A 16,286-nucleotide genomic window follows, 5' to 3' on the forward strand; every position below is an offset into this window, starting at 1 on the left:
TAAAATCTAGCGGTCAAACAGGAAAATGGTTCCAATCGATTTTCCACCCTTCATGTTCCCCACAGGGGATTTTAAAAACACTTAAAATAAGAGCTGTGTTTCTTGTCGGCTTACCCTGGCATGATAAACTATTTGAATCATTATGGACCTCAGACCACACGTAGCAGGAATATATTCAGAGCGCCCAAGCTTGCCACACATGCAGAGTGCGTTGCACAACAAAAAAGGTAAGTCTGAATACCAAATACTGAGAAGTGCGAAGGAAAAGGATGAATTCCGAAATTGGGACCGAGCCCGAAGTGAATAGGCTTACTGTGCAATTTGTTAAAATGTGTTTCCGCCCGGTCTCGAACCGGGGACCTTTCGCGTGTTAGGCGAACGTGATAACCACTACACTACGGAAACCTAAAACGTGGAATCCTAAGGGTGTGGCTGACTTTTGCTGGGTGGGTCATTTATCGCTCTCAGAACCTATTGAAAATCAGATATTCCTTTGTCCATTAATTGAGCAATAAGGCTTGAGAAGCCGGGAATTATCGTGTGCAGCCGGCTCTTGGAAGAGGCTTGGTGTGGCTGACTTTGGCTGGGTGGGGAATTTATCGCTCTCAGAAACAGGATGGACCTGAGCTCAATTTCCAGCCTCATAGCAAAGGGTCTGAAAACGTATGTAAATAAGGTATTTTTAAAATATTTGTTTTATTAATAAAAACTTTATGTTATCGCTTTGTCATTATGGGGTATTGTGTGTAGATAGATTTTATTTTATTTTATTTCCTCCATTTTAGTATAAGGCTGTAACGTAACAAAATGTGGAAAAAAGTAAGGGGGCTGAAAACTTTCCAAATGCATTGTACCGATGTAGGCTAGCTTCTTTTCCTTTGCTAGCCAGCCAACTAAATGTATCACACAATCACATCAAGCAGCTGAAATGACAGAAAACTATCTACATTTTTGTTTGTTTTACCTTGGATTATATTGCCATTTCTTTGGATATATCCATTACAATGACCCTGATAAATGAATTTGCCTGGCTCTGAGAAGCTGTCAGTCTGGTCACATTCATACAGATTGCACGGTGGAGGTCCACAAAAAAACGGCAACATTGATCCCCAGGTCGGAGAGGGAGACAGCAAGGTTTAGACAAAAGTCAACTGTTTCAAACCAAATGCTAGAATCCGGGCATTGGGAAATTTTGAATATTACTAAATGTTTCCGCCCGGTTTCGAGCCGGGGACCTTTCGCGTGTGAGGCAAACGTGATAACCACTACACTACAGAAACCGATTCAGTGGAATACTATGGGTGTGACTGACTTTTGCAGGTGAGGCGAACGTGATAACCACTGCACTACGGAAACGACAATTCAAAAAGAGGAAGTCGTGGAAAATATTAGGAATGACCACAAGTCTACCTCACATAATATCCCAAATTGAGTACCACAGAAAGAGCCATAATACCCATTAAAATCTAGCGGTCAAACAGGAAAATGGTTCCAATCGATTTTCCACCCTTCATGTTCCCCACAGGGGATTTTAAAAACACTTAAAATAAGAGCTGTGTTTCTTGTCGGCTTACCCTGGCATGATAAACTATTTGAATCATTATGGACCTCAGACCACACGTAGCAGGAATATATTCAGAGCGCCCAAGCTTGCCACACATGCAGAGTGCGTTGCACAACAAAAAAGGTAAGTCTGAATACCAAATACTGAGAAGTGCGAAGGAAAAGGATGAATTCCGAAATTGGGACCGAGCCCGAAGTGAATAGGCTTACTGTGCAATTTGTTAAAATGTGTTTCCGCCCGGTCTCGAACCGGGGACCTTTCGCGTGTTAGGCGAACGTGATAACCACTACACTACGGAAACCTAAAACGTGGAATCCTAAGGGTGTGGCTGACTTTTGCTGGGTGGGTCATTTATCGCTCTCAGAACCTATTGAAAATCAGATATTCCTTTGTCCATTAATTGAGCAATAAGGCTTGAGAAGCCGGGAATTATCGTGTGCAGCCGGCTCTTGGAAGAGGCTTGGTGTGGCTGACTTTGGCTGGGTGGGGAATTTATCGCTCTCAGAAACAGGATGGACCTGAGCTCAATTTCCAGCCTCATAGCAAAGGGTCTGAAAACGTATGTAAATAAGGTATTTTTAAAATATTTGTTTTATTAATAAAAACTTTATGTTATCGCTTTGTCATTATGGGGTATTGTGTGTAGATAGATTTTATTTTATTTTATTTCCTCCATTTTAGTATAAGGCTGTAACGTAACAAAATGTGGAAAAAAGTAAGGGGGCTGAAAACTTTCCAAATGCATTGTACCGATGTAGGCTAGCTTCTTTTCCTTTGCTAGCCAGCCAACTAAATGTATCACACAATCACATCAAGCAGCTGAAATGACAGAAAACTATCTACATTTTTGTTTGTTTTACCTTGGATTATATTGCCATTTCTTTGGATATATCCATTACAATGACCCTGATAAATGAATTTGCCTGGCTCTGAGAAGCTGTCAGTCTGGTCACATTCATACAGATTGCACGGTGGAGGTCCACAAAAAAACGGCAACATTGATCCCCAGGTCGGAGAGGGAGACAGCAAGGTTTAGACAAAAGTCAACTGTTTCAAACCAAATGCTAGAATCCGGGCATTGGGAAATTTTGAATATTACTAAATGTTTCCGCCCGGTTTCGAGCCGGGGACCTTTCGCGTGTGAGGCGAACGTGATAACCACTACACTACAGAAACCGATTCAGTGGAATACTATGGGTGTGACTGACTTTTGCATGTGAGGCGAACGTGATAACCACTGCACTACGGAAACGACAATTCAAAAAGAGGAAGTCGTGGAAAATATTAGGAATGCCCACAAGTCTACCTCACATAATATCCCAAATTGAGTACCACAGAAAGAGCCATAATACCCATTAAAATCTAGCGGTCAAACAGGAAAATGGTTCCAATCGATTTTCCACCCTTCATGTTCCCCACAGGGGATTTTAAAAACACTTAAAATAAGAGCTGTGTTTCTTGTCGGCTTACCCTGGCATGATAAACTATTTGAATCATTATGGACCTCAGACCACACGTAGCAGGAATATATTCAGAGCGCCCAAGCTTGCCACATATGCAGAGTGCGTTACACAACAAAAAAGGTAGGTCTGAATACCAAATACTGAGAAGTGCGAAGGAAAAGGATGAATTCCGAAATTGGGACCGAGCCCGAAGTGAATAGGCTTACTGTCCAATTTGTTAAAATGTGTTTCCGCCCGGTCTCGAACCGGGGACCTTTCGCGTGTTAGGCGAACGTGATAACCACTACACTACGGAAACCTAAAACGTGGAATCCTAAGGGTGTGGCTGACTTTTGCTGGGTGGGTCATTTATCGCTCTCAGAACCTATTGAAAATCAGATATTCCTTTGTCCATTAATTGAGCAATAAGGCTTGAGAAGCCGGGAATTATCGTGTGCAGCCGGCTCTTGGAAGAGGCTTGGTGTGGCTGACTTTGGCTGGGTGGGGAATTTATCGCTCTCAGAAACAGGATGGACCTGAGCTCAATTTCCAGCCTCATAGCAAAGGGTCTGAAAACGTATGTAAATAAGGTATTTTTAAAATATTTGTTTTATTAATAAAAACTTTATGTTATCGCTTTGTCATTATGGGGTATTGTGTGTAGATAGATTTTATTTTATTTTATTTCCTCCATTTTAGTATAAGGCTGTAACGTAACAAAATGTGGAAAAAAGTAAGGGGGCTGAAAACTTTCCAAATGCATTGTACCGATGTAGGCTAGCTTCTTTTCCTTTGCTAGCCAGCCAACTAAATGTATCACACAATCACATCAAGCAGCTGAAATGACAGAAAACTATCTACATTTTTGTTTGTTTTACCTTGGATTATATTGCCATTTCTTTGGATATATCCATTACAAAGACCCTGATAAATGAATTTGCCTGGCTCTGAGAAGCTGTCAGTCTGGTCACATTCATACAGATTGCACGGTGGAGGTCCACAAAAAAACGGCAACATTGATCCCCAGGTCGGAGAGGGAGACAGCAAGGTTTAGACAAAAGTCAACTGTTTCAAACCAAATGCTAGAATCCGGGCATTGGGAAATTTTGAATATTACTAAATGTTTCCGCCCGGTTTCGAGCCGGGGACCTTTCGCGTGTGAGGCAAACGTGATAACCACTACACTACAGAAACCGATTCAGTGGAATACTATGGGTGTGACTGACTTTTGCAGGTGAGGCGAACGTGATAACCACTGCACTACGGAAACGACAATTCAAAAAGAGGAAGTCGTGGAAAATATTAGGAATGACCACAAGTCTACCTCACATAATATCCCAAATTGAGTACCACAGAAAGAGCCATAATACCCATTAAAATCTAGCGGTCAAACAGGAAAATGGTTCCAATCGATTTTCCACCCTTCATGTTCCCCACAGGGGATTTTAAAAACACTTAAAATAAGAGCTGTGTTTCTTGTCGGCTTACCCTGGCATGATAAACTATTTGAATCATTATGGACCTCAGACCACACGTAGCAGGAATATATTCAGAGCGCCCAAGCTTGCCACATATGCAGAGTGCGTTGCACAACAAAAAAGGTAAGTCTGAATACCAAATACTGAGAAGTGCGAAGGAAAAGGATGAATTCCGAAATTGGGACCGAGCCCGAAGTGAATAGGCTTACTGTCAATTTGTTAAAATGTGTTTCCGCCCGGTCTCGAACCGGGACCTTTCGCGTGTTAGGCGAACGTGATAACCACTACACTACGGAAACCTAAAACGTGGAATCCTAAGGGTGTGGCTGACTTTTGCTGGGTGGGTCATTTATCGCTCTCAGAACCTATTGAAAATCAGATATTCCTTTGTCCATTAATTGAGCAATAAGGCTTGAGAAGCCGGGAATTATCGTGTGCAGCCGGCTCTTGGAAGAGGCTTGGTGTGGCTGACTTTGGCTGGGTGGGGAATTTATCGCTCTCAGAAACAGGATGGACCTGGGCTCAATTTCCAGCCTCATAGCAAAGGGTCTGAAAACGTATGTAAATAAGGTATTTTTAAAATATTTGTTTTATTAATAAAAACTTTATGTTATCGCTTTGTCATTATGGGGTATTGTGTGTAGATAGATTTTATTTTATTTTATTTCCTCCATTTTAGTATAAGGCTGTAACGTAACAAAATGTGGAAAAAAGTAAGGGGGCTGAAAACTTTCCAAATGCATTGTACCGATGTAGGCTAGCTTCTTTTCCTTTGCTAGCCAGCCAACTAAATGTATCACACAATCACATCAAGCAGCTGAAATGACAGAAAACTATCTACATTTTTGTTTGTTTTACCTTGGATTATATTGCCATTTCTTTGGATATATCCATTACAATGACCCTGATAAATGAATTTGCCTGGCTCTGAGAAGCTGTCAGTCTGGTCACATTCATACAGATTGCACGGTGGAGGTCCACAAAAAAACGGCAACATTGATCCCCAGGTCGGAGAGGGAGACAGCAAGGTTTAGACAAAAGTCAACTGTTTCAAACCAAATGCTAGAATCCGGGCATTGGGAAATTTTGAATATTACTAAATGTTTCCGCCCGGTTTCGAGCCGGGGACCTTTCGCGTGTGAGGCAACGTGATAACCACTACACTACAGAAACCGATTCAGTGGAATACTATGGGTGTGACTGACTTTTGCATGTGAGGCGAACGTGATAACCACTGCACTACGGAAACGACAATTCAAAAAGAGGAAGTCGTGGAAAATATTAGGAATGCCCACAAGTCTACCTCACATAATATCCCAAATTGAGTACCACAGAAAGAGCCATAATACCCATTAAAATCTAGTGGTCAAACAGGAAAATGGTTCCAATCGATTTTCCACCCTTCATGTTCCCCACAGGGGATTTTAAAAACACTTAAAATAAGAGCTGTGTTTCTTGTCGGCTTACCCTGGCATGATAAACTATTTGAATCATTATGGACCTCAGACCACACGTAGCAGGAATATATTCAGAGCGCCCAAGCTTGCCACACATGCAGAGTGCGTTACACAACAAAAAAGGTAAGTCTGAATACCAAATACTGAGAAGTGCGAAGGAAAAGGATGAATTCCGAAATTGGGACCGAGCCCGAAGTGAATAGGCTTACTGTCCAATTTGTTAAAATGTGTTTCCGCCCGGTCTCGAACCGGGACCTTTCGCGTGTTAGGCGAACGTGATAACCACTACACTACGGAAACCTAAAACGTGGAATCCTAAGGGTGTGGCTGACTTTTGCTGGGTGGGTCATTTATCGCTCTCAGAACCTATTGAAAATCAGATATTCCTTTGTCCATTAATTGAGCAATAAGGCTTGAGAAGCCGGGAATTATCGTGTGCAGCCGGCTCTTGGAAGAGGCTTGGTGTGGCTGACTTTGGCTGGGTGGGGAATTTATCGCTCTCAGAAACAGGATGGACCTGAGCTCAATTTCCAGCCTCATAGCAAAGGGTCTGAAAACGTATGTAAATAAGGTATTTTTAAAATATTTGTTTTATTAATAAAAACTTTATGTTATCGCTTTGTCATTATGGGGTATTGTGTGTAGATAGATTTTATTTTATTTTATTTCCTCCATTTTAGTATAAGGCTGTAACGTAACAAAATGTGGAAAAAAGTAAGGGGGCTGAAAACTTTCCAAATGCACTGTACCGATGCAGGCTAGCTTCTTTTCCTTTGCTAGCCAGCCAACTAAATGTATCACACAATCACATCAAGCAGCTGAAATGACAGAAAACTATCTACATTTTTGTTTGTTTTACCTTGGATTATATTGCCATTTCTTTGGATATATCCATTACAATGACCCTGATAAATGAATTTGCCTGGCTCTGAGAAGCTGTCAGTCTGGTCACATTCATACAGATCGCACGGTGGAGGTCCCCCAAAAAACGGCAACATTGATCCCCAGATCGGAGAGGGAGACAGCAAGGTTTAGACAAAAGTTAACTGTTTCAAACCAAATGCTAGAATCTGGGCATTGGGAAATTTTGAATATTACTAAATGTTTCCGCCCGGTTTCGAGCCGGGGACCTTTCGCGTGTGAGGCGAACGTGATAACCACTACACTACAGAAACCGATTCAGTGGAATACTATGGGTGTGACTGACTTTTGCATGTGAGGCGAACGTGATAACCACTGCACTACGGAAACGACAATTCAAAAAGAGGAAGTCGTGGAAAATATTAGGAATGCCCACAAGTCTACCTCACATAATATCCCAAATTGAGTACCACAGAAAGAGCCATAATACCCATTAAAATCTAGCGGTCAAACAGGAAAATGGTTCCAATCGATTTTCCACCCTTCATGTTCCCCACAGGGGATTTTAAAAACACTTAAAATAAGAGCTGTGTTTCTTGTCGGCTTACCCTGGCATGATAAACTATTTGAATCATTATGGACCTCAGACCACACGTAGCAGGAATATATTCAGAGCGCCCAAGCTTGCCACACATGCAGAGTGCGTTACACAACAAAAAAGGTAGGTCTGAATACCAAATACTGAGAAGTGCGAAGGAAAAGGATGAATTCCGAAATTGGGACCGAGCCCGAAGTGAATAGGCTTACTGTCCAATTTGTTAAAATGTGTTTCCGCCCGGTCTCGAACCGGGGACCTTTCGCGTGTTAGGCGAACGTGATAACCACTACACTACGGAAACCTAAAACGTGGAATCCTAAGGGTGTGGCTGACTTTTGCTGGGTGGGTCATTTATCGCTCTCAGAACCTATTGAAAATCAGATATTCCTTTGTCCATTAATTGAGCAATAAGGCTTGAGAAGCCGGGAATTATCGTGTGCAGCCGGCTCTTGGAAGAGGCTTGGTGTGGCTGACTTTGGCTGGGTGGGGAATTTATCGCTCTCAGAAACAGGATGGACCTGAGCTCAATTTCCAGCCTCATAGCAAAGGGTCTGAAAACGTATGTAAATAAGGTATTTTTAAAATATTTGTTTTATTAATAAAAACTTTATGTTATCGCTTTGTCATTATGGGGTATTGTGTGTAGATAGATTTTATTTTATTTTATTTCCTCCATTTTAGTATAAGGCTGTAACGTAACAAAATGTGGAAAAAAGTAAGGGGGCTGAAAACTTTCCAAATGCATTGTACCGATGTAGGCTAGCTTCTTTTCCTTTGCTAGCCAGCCAACTAAATGTATCACACAATCACATCAAGCAGCTGAAATGACAGAAAACTATCTACATTTTTGTTTGTTTTAAATTGGATTATATTGCCATTTCTTTGGATATATCCATTACAAAGACCCTGATAAATGAATTTGCCTGGCTCTGAGAAGCTGTCAGTCTGGTCACATTCATACAGATTGCACGGTGGAGGTCCACAAAAAAACGGCAACATTGATCCCCAGGTCGGAGAGGGAGACAGCAAGGTTTAGACAAAAGTCAACTGTTTCAAACCAAATGCTAGAATCCGGGCATTGGGAAATTTTGAATATTACTAAATGTTTCCGCCCGGTTTCGAGCCGGGGACCTTTCGCGTGTGAGGCAAACGTGATAACCACTACACTACAGAAACCGATTCAGTGGAATACTATGGGTGTGACTGACTTTTGCAGGTGAGGCGAACGTGATAACCACTGCACTACGGAAACGACAATTCAAAAAGAGGAAGTCGTGGAAAATATTAGGAATGACCACAAGTCTACCTCACATAATATCCCAAATTGAGTACCACAGAAAGAGCCATAATACCCATTAAAATCTAGCGGTCAAACAGGAAAATGGTTCCAATCGATTTTCCACCCTTCATGTTCCCCACAGGGGATTTTAAAAACACTTAAAATAAGAGCTGTGTTTCTTGTCGGCTTACCCTGGCATGATAAACTATTTGAATCATTATGGACCTCAGACCACACGTAGCAGGAATATATTCAGAGCGCCCAAGCTTGCCACACATGCAGAGTGCGTTGCACAACAAAAAAGGTAAGTCTGAATACCAAATACTGAGAAGTGCGAAGGAAAAGGATGAATTCCGAAATTGGGACCGAGCCCGAAGTGAATAGGCTTACTGTCCAATTTGTTAAAATGTGTTTCCGCCCGGTCTCGAACCGGGGACCTTTCGCGTGTTAGGCGAACGTGATAACCACTACACTACGGAAACCTAAAACGTGGAATCCTAAGGGTGTGGCTGACTTTTGCTGGGTGGGTCATTTATCGCTCTCAGAACCTATTGAAAATCAGATATTCCTTTGTCCATTAATTGAGCAATAAGGCTTGAGAAGCCGGGAATTATCGTGTGCAGCCGGCTCTTGGAAGAGGCTTGGTGTGGCTGACTTTGGCTGGGTGGGGAATTTATCGCTCTCAGAAACAGGATGGACCTGAGCTCAATTTCCAGCCTCATAGCAAAGGGTCTGAAAACGTATGTAAATAAGGTATTTTTAAAATATTTGTTTTATTAATAAAAACTTTATGTTATCGCTTTGTCATTATGGGGTATTGTGTGTAGATAGATTTTATTTTATTTTATTTCCTCCATTTTAGTATAAGGCTGTAACGTAACAAAATGTGGAAAAAAGTAAGGGGGCTGAAAACTTTCCAAATGCATTGTACCGATGTAGGCTAGCTTCTTTTCCTTTGCTAGCCAGCCAACTAAATGTATCACACAATCACATCAAGCAGCTGAAATGACAGAAAACTATCTACATTTTTGTTTGTTTTAAATTGGATTATATTGCCATTTCTTTGGATATATCCATTACAAAGACCCTGATAAATGAATTTGCCTGGCTCTGAGAAGCTGTCAGTCTGGTCACATTCATACAGATTGCACGGTGGAGGTCCACAAAAAAACGGCAACATTGATCCCCAGGTCGGAGAGGGAGACAGCAAGGTTTAGACAAAAGTCAACTGTTTCAAACCAAATGCTAGAATCCGGGCATTGGGAAATTTTGAATATTACTAAATGTTTCCGCCCGGTTTCGAGCCGGGGACCTTTCGCGTGTGAGGCAAACGTGATAACCACTACACTACAGAAACCGATTCAGTGGAATACTATGGGTGTGACTGACTTTTGCAGGTGAGGCGAACGTGATAACCACTGCACTACGGAAACGACAATTCAAAAAGAGGAAGTCGTGGAAAATATTAGGAATGACCACAAGTCTACCTCACATAATATCCCAAATTGAGTACCACAGAAAGAGCCATAATACCCATTAAAATCTAGCGGTCAAACAGGAAAATGGTTCCAATCGATTTTCCACCCTTCATGTTCCCCACAGGGGATTTTAAAAACACTTAAAATAAGAGCTGTGTTTCTTGTCGGCTTACCCTGGCATGATAAACTATTTGAATCATTATGGACCTCAGACCACACGTAGCAGGAATATATTCAGAGCGCCCAAGCTTGCCACACATGCAGAGTGCGTTGCACAACAAAAAAGGTAAGTCTGAATACCAAATACTGAGAAGTGCGAAGGAAAAGGATGAATTCCGAAATTGGGACCGAGCCCGAAGTGAATAGGCTTACTGTCCAATTTGTTAAAATGTGTTTCCGCCCGGTCTCGAACCGGGGACCTTTCGCGTGTTAGGCGAACGTGATAACCACTACACTACGGAAACCTAAAACGTGGAATCCTAAGGGTGTGGCTGACTTTTGCTGGGTGGGTCATTTATCGCTCTCAGAACCTATTGAAAATCAGATATTCCTTTGTCCATTAATTGAGCAATAAGGCTTGAGAAGCCGGGAATTATCGTGTGCAGCCGGCTCTTGGAAGAGGCTTGGTGTGGCTGACTTTGGCTGGGTGGGGAATTTATCGCTCTCAGAAACAGGATGGACCTGAGCTCAATTTCCAGCCTCATAGCAAAGGGTCTGAAAACGTATGTAAATAAGGTATTTTTAAAATATTTGTTTTATTAATAAAAACTTTATGTTATCGCTTTGTCATTATGGGGTATTGTGTGTAGATAGATTTTATTTTATTTTATTTCCTCCATTTTAGTATAAGGCTGTAACGTAACAAAATGTGGAAAAAAGTAAGGGGGCTGAAAACTTTCCAAATGCATTGTACCGATGTAGGCTAGCTTCTTTTCCTTTGCTAGCCAGCCAACTAAATGTATCACACAATCACATCAAGCAGCTGAAATGACAGAAAACTATCTACATTTTTGTTTGTTTTACCTTGGATTATATTGCCATTTCTTTGGATATATCCATTACAATGACCCTGATAAATGAATTTGCCTGGCTCTGAGAAGCTGTCAGTCTGGTCACATTCATACAGATTGCACGGTGGAGGTCCACAAAAAACGGCAACATTGATCCCCAGGTCGGAGAGGGAGACAGCAAGGTTTAGACAAAAGTCAACTGTTTCAAACCAAATGCTAGAATCCGGGCATTGGGAAATTTTGAATATTACTAAATGTTTCCGCCCGGTTTCGAGCCGGGGACCTTTCGCGTGTGAGGCAAACGTGATAACCACTACACTACAGAAACCGATTCAGTGGAATACTATGGGTGTGACTGACTTTTGCAGGTGAGGCGAACGTGATAACCACTGCACTACGGAAACGACAATTCAAAAAGAGGAAGTCGTGGAAAATATTAGGAATGCCCACAAGTCTACCTCACATAATATCCCAAATTGAGTACCACAGAAAGAGCCATAATACCCATTAAAATCTAGCGGTCAAACAGGAAAATGGTTCCAATCGATTTTCCACCCTTCATGTTCCCCACAGGGGATTTTAAAAACACTTAAAATAAGAGCTGTGTTTCTTGTCGGCTTACCCTGGCATGATAAACTATTTGAATCATTATGGACCTCAGACCACACGTAGCAGGAATATATTCAGAGCGCCCAAGCTTGCCACACATGCAGAGTGCGTTACACAACAAAAAAGGTAAGTCTGAATACCAAATACTGAGAAGTGCGAAGGAAAAGGATGAATTCCGAAATTGGGACCGAGCCCGAAGTGAATAGGCTTACTGTCCAATTTGTTAAAATGTGTTTCCGCCCGGTCTCGAACCGGGGACCTTTCGCGTGTTAGGCGAACGTGATAACCACTACACTACGGAAACCTAAAACGTGGAATCCTAAGGGTGTGGCTGACTTTTGCTGGGTGGGTCATTTATCGCTCTCAGAACCTATTGAAAATCAGATATTCCTTTGTCCATTAATTGAGCAATAAGGCTTGAGAAGCCGGGAATTATCGTGTGCAGCCGGCTCTTGGAAGAGGCTTGGTGTGGCTGACTTTGGCTGGGTGGGGAATTTATCGCTCTCAGAAACAGGATGGACCTGAGCTCAATTTCCAGCCTCATAGCAAAGGGTCTGAAAACGTATGTAAATAAGGTATTTTTAAAATATTTGTTTTATTAATAAAAACTTTATGTTATCGCTTTGTCATTATGGGGTATTGTGTGTAGATAGATTTTATTTTATTTTATTTCCTCCATTTTAGTATAAGGCTGTAACGTAACAAAATGTGGAAAAAAGTAAGGGGGCTGAAAACTTTCCAAATGCATTGTACCGATGTAGGCTAGCTTCTTTTCCTTTGCTAGCCAGCCAACTAAATGTATCACACAATCACATCAAGCAGCTGAAATGACAGAAAACTATCTACATTTTTGTTTGTTTTAAATTGGATTATATTGCCATTTCTTTGGATATATCCATTACAATGACCCTGATAAATGAATTTGCCTGGCTCTGAGAAGCTGTCAGTCTGGTCACATTCATACAGATTGCACGGTGGAGGTCCACAAAAAACGGCAACATTGATCCCCAGGTCGGAGAGGGAGACAGCAAGGTTTAGACAAAAGTCAACTGTTTCAAACCAAATGCTAGAATCCGGGCATTGGGAAATTTTGAATATTACTAAATGTTTCCGCCGGTTTCGAGCCGGGACCTTTCGCGTGTGAGGCAAACGTGATAACCACTACACTACAGAAACCGATTCAGTGGAATACTATGGGTGTGACTGACTTTTGCAGGTGAGGCGAACGTGATAACCACTGCACTACGGAAACGACAATTCAAAAGAGGAAGTCGTGGAAAATATTAGGAATGACCACAAGTCTACCTCACATAATATCCCAAATTGAGTACCACAGAAAGAGCCATAATACCCATTAAAATCTAGCGGTCAAACAGGAAAATGGTTCCAATCGATTTTCCACCCTTCATGTTCCCCACAGGGGATTTTAAAAACACTTAAAATAAGAGCTGTGTTTCTTGTCGGCTTACCCTGGCATGATAAACTATTTGAATCATTATGGACCTCAGACCACACGTAGCAGGAATATATTCAGAGCGCCCAAGCTTGCCACATGCAGAGTGCGTTGCACAACAAAAAAGGTAAGTCTGAATACCAAATACTGAGAAGTGCGAAGGAAAAGGATGAATTCCGAAATTGGGACCGAGCCCGAAGTGAATAGGCTTACTGTCCAATTTGTTAAAATGTGTTTCCGCCCGGTCTCGAACCGGGGACCTTTCGCGTGTTAGGCGAACGTGATAACCACTACACTACGGAAACCTAAAACGTGGAATCCTAAGGGTGTGGCTGACTTTTGCTGGGTGGGTCATTTATCGCTCTCAGAACCTATTGAAAATCAGATATTCCTTTGTCCATTAATTGAGCAATAAGGCTTGAGAAGCCGGGAATTATCGTGTGCAGCCGGCTCTTGGAAGAGGCTTGGTGTGGCTGACTTTGGCTGGGTGGGGAATTTATCGCTCTCAGAAACAGGATGGACCTGAGCTCAATTTCCAGCCTCATAGCAAAGGGTCTGAAAACGTATGTAAATAAGGTATTTTTAAAATATTTGTTTTATTAATAAAAACTTTATGTTATCGCTTTGTCATTATGGGGTATTGTGTGTAGATAGATTTTATTTTATTTTATTTCCTCCATTTTAGTATAAGGCTGTAACGTAACAAAATGTGGAAAAAAGTAAGGGGGCTGAAAACTTTCCAAATGCACTGTACCGATGCAGGCTAGCTTCTTTTCCTTTGCTAGCCAGCCAACTAAATGTATCACACAATCACATCAAGCAGCTGAAATGACAGAAAACTATCTACATTTTTGTTTGTTTTACCTTGGATTATATTGCCATTTCTTTGGATATATCCATTACAATGACCCTGATAAATGAATTTGCCTGGCTCTGAGAAGCTGTCAGTCTGGTCACATTCATACAGATTGCACGGTGGAGGTCCCAAAAAAACGGCAACATTGATCCCCAGGTCGGAGAGGGAGACAGCAAGGTTTAGACAAAAGTCAACTGTTTCAAACCAAATGCTAGAATCCGGGCATTGGGAAATTTTGAATATTACTAAATGTTCCCGCCCGGTTTCGAACCGGGGACCTTTCGCGTATGAGGCGAATGTGATAACCACTACACTACAGAAACCGATTCAGTGGAATACTATGGGTGTGACTGACTTTTGCATGTGAGGCGAACGTGATAACCACTGCACTACGGAAACGACAATTCAAAAAGAGGAAGTCGTGGAAAATATTAGGAATGCCCACAAGTCTACCTCACATAATATCCCAAATTGAGTACCACAGAAAGAGCCATAATACCCATTAAAATCTAGCGGTCAAACAGGAAAATGGTTCCAATCGATTTTCCACCCTTCATGTTCCCCACAGGGGATTTTAAAAACACTTAAAATAAGAGCTGTGTTTCTTGTCGGCTTACCCTGGCATGATAAACTATTTGAATCATTATGGACCTCAGACCACACGTAGCAGGAATATATTCAGAGCGCCCAAGCTTGCCACATATGCAGAGTGCGTTACACAACAAAAAAGGTAGGTCTGAATACCAAATACTGAGAAGTGCGAAGGAAAAGGATGAATTCGAAATTGGGACCGAGCCCGAAGTGAATAGGCTTACTGTCCAATTTGTTAAAATGTGTTTCCGCCCGGTCTCGAACCGGGACCTTTCGCGTGTTAGGCGAACGTGATAACCACTACACTACGGAAACCTAAAACGTGGAATCCTAAGGGTGTGGCTGACTTTTGCTGGGTGGGTCATTTATCGCTCTCAGAACCTATTGAAAATCAGATATTCCTTTGTCCATTAATTGAGCAATAAGGCTTGAGAAGCCGGGAATTATCGTGTGCAGCCGGCTCTTGGAAGAGGCTTGGTGTGGCTGACTTTGGCTGGGTGGGGAATTTATCGCTCTCAGAAACAGGATGGACCTGAGCTCAATTTCCAGCCTCATAGCAAAGGGTCTGAAAACGTATGTAAATAAGGTATTTTTAAAATATTTGTTTTATTAATAAAAACTTTATGTTATCGCTTTGTCATTATGGGGTATTGTGTGTAGATAGATTTTATTTTATTTTATTTCCTCCATTTTAGTATAAGGCTGTAACGTAACAAAATGTGGAAAAAAGTAAGGGGGCTGAAAACTTTCCAAATGCATTGTACCGATGTAGGCTAGCTTCTTTTCCTTTGCTAGCCAGCCAACTAAATGTATCACACAATCACATCAAGCAGCTGAAATGACAGAAAACTATCTACATTTTTGTTTGTTTTACCTTGGATTATATTGCCATTTCTTTGGATATATCCATTACAATGACCCTGATAAATGAATTTGCCTGGCTCTGAGAAGCTGTCAGTCTGGTCACATTCATACAGATTGCACGGTGGAGGTCCCCAAAAAAACGGCAACATTGATCCCCAGGTCGGAGAGGGAGACAGCAAGGTTTAGACAAAAGTCAATTGTTTCAAACCAAATGCTAGAATCCGGGCATTGGGAAATTTTGAATATTACGGGTGTGACTGACTTTTGCATGTGAGGCGAACGTGATAACCACTGCACTACGGAAACGACAATACAAAAAGAGGAAGTCGTGGAAAATATTAGGAATGCCCACAAGTCTACCTCACATAATATCCCAAATTGAGTACCACAGAAAGAGCCATAATACCCATTAAAATCTAGTGGTCAAACAGGAAAATGGTTCCAATCGATTTTCCACCCTTCATGTTCCCCACAGGGGATTTTAAAAACACTTAAAATAAGAGCTGTGTTTCTTGTCGGCTTACCCTGGCATGATAAACTATTTGAATCATTATGGACCTCAGACCACACGTAGCAGGAATATATTCAGAGCGCCCAAGCTTGCCACATATGCAGAGTGGATTGCACAACAAAAAGGTAAGTCTGAATACCAAATACTGAGAAGTGCGAAGGAAAAAGGATGAATTCCGAAATTGGGACCGAGCCCGAAGTGAATAGGCTTACTGTCCAATTTGTTAAAATGTGTT

The 16,286-nt window shown here is 41.7% G+C and overlaps 18 non-coding genes across 18 annotated transcripts; all 18 read right to left on the reverse strand.

The window, feature by feature from the left end:
- Nucleotides 1-332: 332 nt before the first annotated feature.
- trnav-aac (transfer RNA valine (anticodon AAC)) lies at nt 333-405 on the reverse strand. The gene has a single exon. It is a non-coding gene; the product is annotated as a tRNA-Val (tRNA).
- Nucleotides 406-1,207: 802 nt separating this feature from the next.
- Nucleotides 1,208-1,280, reverse strand: trnav-cac (transfer RNA valine (anticodon CAC)). The gene has a single exon. It is a non-coding gene; the product is annotated as a tRNA-Val (tRNA).
- Nucleotides 1,281-1,792: 512 nt separating this feature from the next.
- trnav-aac (transfer RNA valine (anticodon AAC)) lies at nt 1,793-1,865 on the reverse strand. The gene has a single exon. It is a non-coding gene; the product is annotated as a tRNA-Val (tRNA).
- An 802-nt stretch (nt 1,866-2,667) lies between these two features.
- Nucleotides 2,668-2,740, reverse strand: trnav-cac (transfer RNA valine (anticodon CAC)). Its single transcript has one exon. It is a non-coding gene; the product is annotated as a tRNA-Val (tRNA).
- Nucleotides 2,741-3,252: 512 nt separating this feature from the next.
- Nucleotides 3,253-3,325, reverse strand: trnav-aac (transfer RNA valine (anticodon AAC)). The gene has a single exon. It is a non-coding gene; the product is annotated as a tRNA-Val (tRNA).
- Nucleotides 3,326-4,127: 802 nt separating this feature from the next.
- trnav-cac (transfer RNA valine (anticodon CAC)) lies at nt 4,128-4,200 on the reverse strand. The gene has a single exon. It is a non-coding gene; the product is annotated as a tRNA-Val (tRNA).
- Nucleotides 4,201-4,711: 511 nt separating this feature from the next.
- Nucleotides 4,712-4,783, reverse strand: trnav-aac (transfer RNA valine (anticodon AAC)). Its single transcript has one exon. It is a non-coding gene; the product is annotated as a tRNA-Val (tRNA).
- A 1,386-nt stretch (nt 4,784-6,169) lies between these two features.
- trnav-aac (transfer RNA valine (anticodon AAC)) lies at nt 6,170-6,241 on the reverse strand. The gene has a single exon. It is a non-coding gene; the product is annotated as a tRNA-Val (tRNA).
- Nucleotides 6,242-7,043: 802 nt separating this feature from the next.
- trnav-cac (transfer RNA valine (anticodon CAC)) lies at nt 7,044-7,116 on the reverse strand. The gene has a single exon. It is a non-coding gene; the product is annotated as a tRNA-Val (tRNA).
- A 512-nt stretch (nt 7,117-7,628) lies between these two features.
- Nucleotides 7,629-7,701, reverse strand: trnav-aac (transfer RNA valine (anticodon AAC)). The gene has a single exon. It is a non-coding gene; the product is annotated as a tRNA-Val (tRNA).
- An 802-nt stretch (nt 7,702-8,503) lies between these two features.
- On the reverse strand, nt 8,504-8,576 carry trnav-cac (transfer RNA valine (anticodon CAC)). Its single transcript has one exon. It is a non-coding gene; the product is annotated as a tRNA-Val (tRNA).
- Nucleotides 8,577-9,088: 512 nt separating this feature from the next.
- On the reverse strand, nt 9,089-9,161 carry trnav-aac (transfer RNA valine (anticodon AAC)). The gene has a single exon. It is a non-coding gene; the product is annotated as a tRNA-Val (tRNA).
- Nucleotides 9,162-9,963: 802 nt separating this feature from the next.
- trnav-cac (transfer RNA valine (anticodon CAC)) lies at nt 9,964-10,036 on the reverse strand. Its single transcript has one exon. It is a non-coding gene; the product is annotated as a tRNA-Val (tRNA).
- Nucleotides 10,037-10,548: 512 nt separating this feature from the next.
- On the reverse strand, nt 10,549-10,621 carry trnav-aac (transfer RNA valine (anticodon AAC)). The gene has a single exon. It is a non-coding gene; the product is annotated as a tRNA-Val (tRNA).
- Nucleotides 10,622-11,422: 801 nt separating this feature from the next.
- trnav-cac (transfer RNA valine (anticodon CAC)) lies at nt 11,423-11,495 on the reverse strand. The gene has a single exon. It is a non-coding gene; the product is annotated as a tRNA-Val (tRNA).
- Nucleotides 11,496-12,007: 512 nt separating this feature from the next.
- trnav-aac (transfer RNA valine (anticodon AAC)) lies at nt 12,008-12,080 on the reverse strand. Its single transcript has one exon. It is a non-coding gene; the product is annotated as a tRNA-Val (tRNA).
- A 1,381-nt stretch (nt 12,081-13,461) lies between these two features.
- trnav-aac (transfer RNA valine (anticodon AAC)) lies at nt 13,462-13,534 on the reverse strand. The gene has a single exon. It is a non-coding gene; the product is annotated as a tRNA-Val (tRNA).
- Nucleotides 13,535-14,919: 1,385 nt separating this feature from the next.
- trnav-aac (transfer RNA valine (anticodon AAC)) lies at nt 14,920-14,991 on the reverse strand. The gene has a single exon. It is a non-coding gene; the product is annotated as a tRNA-Val (tRNA).
- Between the last annotated feature and the right edge of the window lie 1,295 nt (nt 14,992-16,286).

The sequence above is a fragment of the Oncorhynchus masou genome, chromosome 3 (assembly GCF_036934945.1).
Source record: "Oncorhynchus masou masou isolate Uvic2021 chromosome 3, UVic_Omas_1.1, whole genome shotgun sequence".
Classification (NCBI taxonomy): domain Eukaryota; kingdom Metazoa; phylum Chordata; class Actinopteri; order Salmoniformes; family Salmonidae; genus Oncorhynchus; species Oncorhynchus masou.